The sequence below is a fragment of the Xiphophorus hellerii genome, chromosome 21 (genome assembly GCF_003331165.1).
Source record: "Xiphophorus hellerii strain 12219 chromosome 21, Xiphophorus_hellerii-4.1, whole genome shotgun sequence".
Classification (NCBI taxonomy): domain Eukaryota; kingdom Metazoa; phylum Chordata; class Actinopteri; order Cyprinodontiformes; family Poeciliidae; genus Xiphophorus; species Xiphophorus hellerii.
Genome location: NC_045692.1, coordinates 21,849,387 through 21,858,613, shown reverse-complemented (window position 1 = coordinate 21,858,613; position 9,227 = coordinate 21,849,387). Strand labels below are relative to the sequence as shown.

At 36.8% G+C, this 9,227-nt stretch overlaps 1 non-coding gene across 1 annotated transcript; it reads left to right on the top strand.

Moving 5' to 3' along the window:
- Positions 1-6,838: 6,838 nt before the first annotated feature.
- LOC116712390 (small nucleolar RNA snR35) lies at positions 6,839-6,996 on the top strand. The gene has a single exon (XR_004337530.1). It is a non-coding gene; the product is annotated as a small nucleolar RNA snR35 (small nucleolar RNA).
- The last annotated feature ends 2,231 nt before the right edge of the window (positions 6,997-9,227 follow it).

Here is a 9,227-nt window from a genome sequence, read left to right as displayed (position 1 = left end):
CACACAACCGGAACCGTAAATAAAATGGGTCTTGATGTCTCTCTAAACAAAATTAACCTTCAAAAAATATTCTAAAAATGGAAATTATTGTGTTCATTTATGTTACTAGGCAGTTAATTGATTATTGTGACAAACTTGCTAACACTTTCCTTTAGTAATGACTAATTAACTAAAGTTTACTAGTTGTGCTGGCAGATTATTTCACTAATAAGTGCTAATCTACCAGTTTATCTAGCTTTTTTATTGTTATCAATAATAAAGGATTTACTTAAATCTAGCTCCTACATCTTGCTGAAATGCTACTTGTAAATCTGATTTCAAGATGTTTTGCAGGGTACATCTGGTCTAGCGTTCTGTTTGTTTGTGGTTCCTTCCTGGAGGGCATCAGCTGAAATAATCCTGCCAACAACTAATCATTCGCCCTCTGTTATTAAATGTTTACTTTCATGAACGTAGAAAATAATCCTACATCAGTTCATCTGTTTCTTCTTGACATTTGTTGTGTTTTGGCGCTATGTAAATGAACTGACTTGAAGAAGTAGTAAGGAAAGTCTCAGTGAACATTTAATTAATGATAATTTTGTGAAGACGACATTCAAGAAGAGGCTGACGTGCCGCAGCGAACTGATTTACTGCAGGAATTCAGCTGAGAAGCTGAGAATTCTTGCCATCTTATATGTTGGAGTAAGATGTGAGCTCAGTGATTTATAAAACGCTTCCCTTATGGGCCTCAATAAATCAGGACATCTAATTTCTGCTGGAGTGAAAAATGTACAGTATGCTCAGCCATTTCCAGTAACAGCCATGCGGCTACTATAGCTATAGAGAGATTACAATGACATCCTTTACACTTTACTGACAGCTAACCCGGACACAGCCTTGATGCTCCTCTAAGAAGGTGTCAATGTCGACACAAGATATACTTTATGAAGGTGAAAACATTACCCGACAGATACTTGGAGGACAGTGTGATGGTGGCAGGAGGTGGACTGCATGGAAAGTTTTGGGGAAAGTGAAGAGAAGGCAGCTCTCATATATCACAAACAGGAATAACGGGTGATAAATATGCATCTTCTTACCTTCTAAAAGGCAGATTTTAAAATCAGTGGATGAGGGCAGACCCTTTGCAACTATGTCACTTAATCATTCAAGGCGCCATGACGGACGTCTGAAGTGAGGGACGGGAGTGTCGAACAGAGCAACTGAGATTGTTTAGTCATGGTTCTACTTGTTTGAGTTGAGCTAATTTGTCTGTGAACGTAACACACCTGGTTGGGGCTCATAGATGGCGCCATTTACAAAAGCTGGAAACAGCTAGCTTAGAAACCGACCCGTACTTCCTCTCTCCTGACGTATTGATCAGATTACCGACTTTTCCTGAATTCACACCACATGATTTAAATCACCATGTCATACATGAGGTTTCATCTTAAACCAGAGCAGCATTAAAAACGTACAAAAGTCGATATGCTAACCAGTTTTTTTCCCAGTAAAACGCACCATCTCTATAATGCGATCTTAAATATCTTTCTAACCATACTCCAAGTATATGAACAATAGTCTTCTTACTTTGTGAAAAGTGTTTGCTGCAAAATTACACCGAGGGCTGCCAGTCATCATGATTGGCGCTGCGGTTTTAGGTTACAAATGTCTGTTTTTAGACTAGCTTTAAAGAGTGCACTGGTTGTTTTGACTTCCATCAAAATAACCAGTGCAGGCAGAGTTCTGGAGAGCATGACGTCATGTGCAAAGGATTAATAATCACAAGCAGAGGATGGATTGGCCTTTGAAAATGCTTGTAATTAGAAGTGACAGGAAGGACGCCGAATCTTGTTCTCTGATTTACATAGGGGTAACTAGCTGCGTTGATCATATAATTGCACAATTTGACATTTCGAAAATAAATTCGCTTAATAAAAAAAGCACATTTAGATTTTCGAAATCAATTGAAATTGGTTTATTTCACAAAACTGCAACGGAAACACTTATGTATTATAATAAGCATTATGTATTTAGTATTATGTGTTAGAATCCATAGCACTGCCCCTTTAAGTACGCTATGAATGTCTAGAGATGAGGATCTATTATGATGCATTATCATTCAGAGTGCGGCTAAAGTTAAAAAATGGGACTGGGTTTCATGTGGCAAGCCACGAAATTGAAATGTTAGGTCATTTTATTGAGGAATGTGGTAAAAGTGCTGTAAAAGCTTTAATCTCTATTGTTTTTGATGGTGTTGTTTAGAGATGTGTGTGTGATATAGGAGCTGCAGACTCTTTCATCGATCTACTACTGCATAATTCTGTGCAACATGTCTCGACAAAGACAAAACAAGGATCAGTGCAGCCATTATAAATATGCATGGCTTGCAGGTGAGTGTTTATTATCACACCATTATCAGTCTTCTTGTTATCAGGTGAAACTGTTTTGATGCATTGTTTACAAAAAGTTATTTATCCTTTAAAAAGCTCAGAATGTTAAGCTCTTTGTATTTGCTCTGAAATTATTAACATGCTCACTAAAAGCATTAATAATATATTGAATCTTGTACACAATTTATTAAGAAATGTCTCAGTCAAGAGATTAGATTGTCACTTTATTTTTCATCCGTGACTTGGACACAGATCCTGATTTTTACCTCGGTAATGTAAAAAGAGACATTTCCCGACCGTTTTTTAACAGGTGGAGCAGCAGTGCAGTCATAATGCTCGCATCTGGCATCTGTATGTTAAGCAAACTGCCAGAGTTTCTATACAGATGGAAGCAATGAGGTGTGAGGGGAATTTCTGCTGACAGAACAATTGTTTTCTGAAGGCAGTGGAAGAGGTCTGATGCACAATGCAACCCAAGAAAACCTCCGAAATGCAGTTAATTTAAAGGCCAGTGACGAATGTTTTCAGGTTTGTGGGTTAAAGTAAACTGTGTTAATGCTTTACACTTCTAAAAAAAAAGACCGTTAATATAACAGAATTTTTAATATTTCTTTATAAAACACCATGGAAACAATATGCAGTAAGGACTAAATCAATATATGTTTGTAGAAGCAGTTGAGACCCAAATTTAAGTACAAAATGTGAATTTAGCTGCTTAATGAACCAAAGCAAGTCCACCTGTGATTGGCTACAAAACAATTAAGGTTTGGAATGACCTAGTCAAAGACTGTAAATCCAACTGATGTGCTATGGCATGACCTTTAACAGGCCATCTATTCCTCTTTGATATGGATGTTAAAACAGAGATGGACTTGTAAAGAATTTGTAGCCAAAATAACACCATAAAAATACAACGCCAGCAAATTTCAGCTTGTTGATGTCTAAATACCAACATATTACTAATTATTTAAAGTCTCTCTGATGCTATGGAAACATTGGCGTACCTGTTAGTGACTCAGCTGTAATGGGGTTGCATCTGTTTTTTTTTGCATGTAGCTGCTTCTCCATTACAAATGTGTAAAAAACTTAGTTGATATTCCACTAATGTCAATTTTTTTTTTTGTGGAATTGGGATGTTTCAATTACAGAGTACAGAAACACAGTTAAAAATAAGGTGTTCACGCTATAAGTTCTTAAAAGTTCTACATGCAATGACATCATCCTTCTACCATTTCCTGTCGTCTTCTTTGTCGTTTCCGCCAGTAGTAACATCCAGTTGTTGATCAGATGATTCATGTAATGCGAAAACGTGTTTCCAGAACAGTTTTGTGAAATATACAAATTTTGATACGGCTGAAAAACCACCAAATCCTAGCGCTAAAACTTTTTACCAAAAAACATTTTGTTTCCGTTAAGCAAATTTATTTTTGTACTTCCAATTTATGTAATTTTATGGTTAATGGAAATGCAATCAATGTTAATTTATTTATATAATGCATAAAAACAGCAGATGTTGACCAGAGTGCCTCACAATTCATTGAAATTAAGCAAGACAACAGGAATGACAACAAACTAATTATGTGCATTTAAAAGTAAGATTAAAACAAAACATTTCGACTCCGTAACTGTCATCATAAAAGAAACTCAAACTCATGGGGGCTCGTCCGGGATATGAACCCAGGACCTTTTGCATCCCCATCTTAATGTTCTGACCCCAAGGTCTCGGGAGTCAGGGGTGGTAACATAAAAACATGTCCATAGGAAAAAAAAAGAAATTTAAAATAATTAATTACAAAAACAAAGTTGAAACATAAGTTCAACTTAACCTAATTAGCACACACACACACACACACAAAAAGACTCATGCTAAAGAGGGTAAGTGCAAATTAATTAAACGACCAAACATATCCAAAACAAGTCCTTGTCATGGCGGTCTACTCTCAATCTGATTAGCCGGGTCACATTAATACCAGGTTCTGATCTGAGCCATAGGTGACTCAAGTCCAACACAAGGACACAGCCAAACCTTCAAAGCAAAAATCAAAGATATACACCAGGGGTATTCAAGAAAACTGTGAGGAGGTCCTGTTCAAAGAAATTTCCTCAAGCAGAGGTCCGCAATATCGTCTATTTGCAGTATGACAATATCGGAATACATGGTGTTAAAAAAAATAATACAGGTTAAAATAATTTCAAAGAAGTTTATTAGCACTGAAACACAGGATAACATTGTGTGGCTGCAGTTTAAATTAAAAATAACTAAATTATGTATTCAAAAATAAAGAAAGTGCTTAAGACAAAATAGCAGCTTCAGTTTCCTTTTGTTTGAACAATCTCAATATTTCTGCTCAACAAAACAACTCTCAAAACACCTGAACTATTTCTCTTACAGATTTCTCTTACATCTGTCTTCCCCCAATTTCCCTTGCTCAGTGTGAGAATTGAGCTTTGGCTTGCCCTGCCAACATTTTAAATCTGGGCTTGAAGGAGGTCAGGGCCATTCTCATGCACATGTGCAGATGCTCATTGGTGAGCTTGGAACGATATTTTTGTTGTGTATGTTTGTTGTGCGCTGAAAGCACGGCTTAATACCCTGGTGGACTGATCATATTGGGCAGTGAGACTTCGAATTTTCTGCGTCCGGAGTTCGGACTTGGGGGGGTATGATTGGTCAAATGCTTTGTGCTTAGTCTCGTAGTGACGCTTGACATTGGCACTTTTAATAAGTGCCACGGTTTCGGAGCATATGAGGCACACTGGTTTCGTGCTCGCGGGTGGAAGAATGAACATGTATGCATCCGTCCATTCCGTGTTGAACGCTCGATTTTCGGCATCTACTTTTCTCTTTTTAGATAGCGCCATAGTGTTTGCACCTCTTCTGACTGTAATTCACGCCCTGTCTTCCTGTATCACCTCCCTGCGTTTCTCGCTTCAATCGCTTTTCGCTCGCCTTTCACCTCCTCTTCCTTATATCACACTGCGTGGATGTCTGTGCCTGGCTACAAACCTCTGCTTCGGTTTGCTCATACAACTCGCTCTGAGTTCAAGCTGGCGATTTGATTCGCTAGTTGAACCACGTGGTTAGTATGACTCGCACGCGATTGGTTTGTAGCTTCCAATCCTTGCTCAGTGCAGTGCTGGTAAAAGCACTTGTGTCAGATAGGGAAAAAAATAAATGCTCCGGTTTAAAATTAATTCTCCCGTCAAAATTAACAAATATTTTAACAATTTATTCCGGGTCCGGATGGGATGGCATATGGGTCCGTATCCGGACCGAGGTCCGTTGGTTGCGGACCACGGATATACACCATGACAGTAAATAAATATGGGTGATTATTGTAAATGTAGCTGTCACACAATAATTTGATATTGTGAAAGAACCAACATGCCTGCCACAGGCACTGAAAATGTATTCAACATGTTTATTAAATTCATAAAAGTTTCCAGAGATAACTTGAGAATTATACTGGCCACAAATGCAGCACAGCATCATAATCTCCTCAATGGACAATCATTACACAGAGAAAGGCAAATCCCCAGGCACTTCGCAGCACCCTCCATTCACCATCCTCAAACCTAATGTGCTCACTTATGAACAAACACATTAGTCCAGCAGAAGAGAGGCCATTTATATTTGATGTGCTGTCAGTGGCTCCCTGCTTTTGGTGAATCTTTACCCCCTTCAGTCTTATTATTAATGTTGCTGCTTCCCTCCCTTGGGAGATTGCTTTACGGGACGGTGACTGCTAGGTGGCCGGCGGTGTCATTAGTGGAGCAGCGAGGGGTCTGGTGGTTGGTCAGTAGCTGCCTCACCCACACACTCAGCGAGTTCCCAAGGCTCTGAAACAGCAGGGGGGCTAAAGTGTCTCTAAATTAATTGAAGTATACCTTCTCAGACTGAAGGACTTGAAATATTGTCAGCGTCGGTAGAGGAGTTCTGTCAAACTGAATGATTAGTTTGAACACTGAGATGAATAGGAAAAAAATACCTGAAAGGTTATTAGAAAAGAACATCCTATTAAAAAAATGAAATTATAACAAGGAGTTTTCATTAGATCCTCCTTTAAAGGTGACCTATAATACTTCCTTGGAAGGGTTGGGATATATTCATATTACATTTTTTGCACAAAATCATTCTTAATGAGATTTAATCTGGTCACTTCTGTCTATTTTTTTTTTCAGAATGAGATGTTTTAGGGCCTCTTGTCACTTTCGATCCAAATAAGGTGCTGCTGGCCAAGCCCCCCATCTTTACGTTTATACTTGCATGTAAAAATGGCTACAAAAACTTACACAATTATACAACCATATTTATTTGAAAAGTAGAAATGGAGCCTCGTGCACAACCAACAAGAACGCAGTAAGTGGTTTCTGGATGGTAAGTCAACAACAGAACACTCGTCTTTTCCAGCAGCCATTGTACAGCGCATACAGAAGTAAAACCAGCTGACCAATCATTTTGGATTAAACATGATTAATCATGTTGGATTAATCATCCAACATGATTAATCCATGTTGGATGGATTATCCATCCATGATTAATCCATCCAATGATTGGATTAATCATGATTGGATTTTAATCCAAACCAATCCAATCCAAACCAATCATGTTGGATTTTAATCCAACATGATTGGTCAGTTGGTTTTACTGCTGACCAGTAGCTTGGGTTGCTAGGTAACGGGCTGGGCTTCACTGGGGTTTCTAGGTGAGGGTACTTTCCTGCTGATTTGTGACTTAATAATAGGGAAGTTTTTGAAATGGCTCATTTTCCAGACGCCAAAACACATTAACTTATAGCCAAAACCGTCTGGGTGTTTTTGAAAATTGCTTTGGCTGTTTTTAGAAGCAGTTGAGAACAAAATGGAAGTACAAAATAGTACAAAATTAGAATTTTGCATAATATCTCTCCATTTTACCCCCCAAGTCCATCTAAATAAAACTCGTTTAGGGACCCAAATGATACATGATGTTTTGATCAATATCTACCAATATAGATTTATTACACATAAGTCTTTATTAGTCACCATTTTATTTATATTATTGGGTTTTACAATAATAAAAAAATATATTTGCAAAAGCAGGATGGATACGATATTTGATATTTATAAAAAATTATACAATAAAGCATGTAGTGTTCAACTTGATGACAAATTAGATTTAAAAAATTTGATGAAAAAGTACTTGTTCCATTGCTGTGAAAGTTTGATGCAATTCTATAAAAAGATTGAAAAATTGCAGTAACAAATATTTGTTACATCTATTTACTTAAAAATATTTTTTTGCACGGTGAACCCATTTTCAGCAAATTGGCCTAGTCTAAATCCAAAAACTGGTGTTTTTATATGCTATCCGTCCAATAACACTGAAGTGGAGATACTTAGCAATGATGAATGTGCACAATGTTTATAAAATCTCTTTAAAATATATCAAGTTTCGGGTTATAACATTAAAAAAAGCTACATTTTGCTGTCATTTTGCTGCTGTTGCATCGGAATTTTCTCACTTTGAAACATTAAGCAGCATTTCTATGCTATTCTATTTTAGCTTTGATGGTAAAGCAGTTAAATTATTTTTTTAAGTATTTAAAAACTTTCTCCTAATTCTGTAAAAAAAAAAAGAAAAAAAAAGAATTTTAACTCTCATACAATCTCACGCCAGCCCACGCCTCTTATAAAGACTTCAAAACTAATAAAGCAGTCTGGTAACAATCTAATCTGAAAATCTGGGAGAAACTCTGGACAGGATATTACATTTCACGCTGAGCAGATACTTTAATCCCAGGTGTGAGTTTTCAGCATTTTGAAGCCTTCAGCATATTCGGGTTACACCCGAGTTTGACAAAAAGAGCACAACGACGCGCTCATTCATCACCAAAATGTCCTTCGGCACTTTCCTATTAGAAGCTGTCAGGTGGGCCGGACTCATTATTACATCATCATAATGGTGTCATCCTTGAACTTCATCAGAGTAAATTGCTGCAATTTGTCACATGGAGAGATATACCTCTGGACATCTACCTATATGCATGCAAGCTGCAAAATAGAGAAATAATACATTCAAAGCCACATAAAAATTATTTGATGGTTTCTTTATGATTTTGAACTAATTTTTTGGAAAAACACAAAATCTTGCCAAGTATTTTTGTTTTGTTTCTAGTGCACTTGAAAGAAACTAACTTACAAGTAACATTTCAACAACATGTAGGAGTTTGTTTTAGGTCAATAATTCCTTAATATTGATGAAAAAGTTCTTGTTACATTAGATTATTTAACTTACAGAAAGACATTTTTCCTATGTGATAAATGAAATAATGTAGCATTTTTCACCAATATTAAGAAATTATTGACATAAACCAAGCTCCTATATGTTGTTGAAATGTTATTTTTAAATTAGTTTTGTCTTATTTTACGTGTACTAAAACATTTGCACTAGAAACTAGACCAGAATACTTGGTAAGATTTTGTTTTTTTTGCAGTGTAATTTTGGTTTAAATTTAACATTAACTACCCACAATGCCGTTTCAGCTAAATTAACCACCCATTTCCATTTTCTGCTGAGATGTTTTTATTCACTCTGACTCCATGGTTCCCTGGTGAGGGGAGCTCAGATATCAAGTCAGTTTCAACTTCTGGAAGGACAGCTTTACTGGTTCATTTTCTCTTTTTTTTCTTCTTTTTTTGCCCACTGTTTAATCAAAAAAGGAACCATCCACAAGGTTTATCTAAAGATTTGTTTAATAGTAATTAACTTTCTATTCATCTTGGTAAAAACACGTTGCATAGCTCTTATTGCGGATGGAGTCTGGATGATGCTAATTAGCAGATCTTTAATGTTTCCTCTGAGAAGCTCAAACT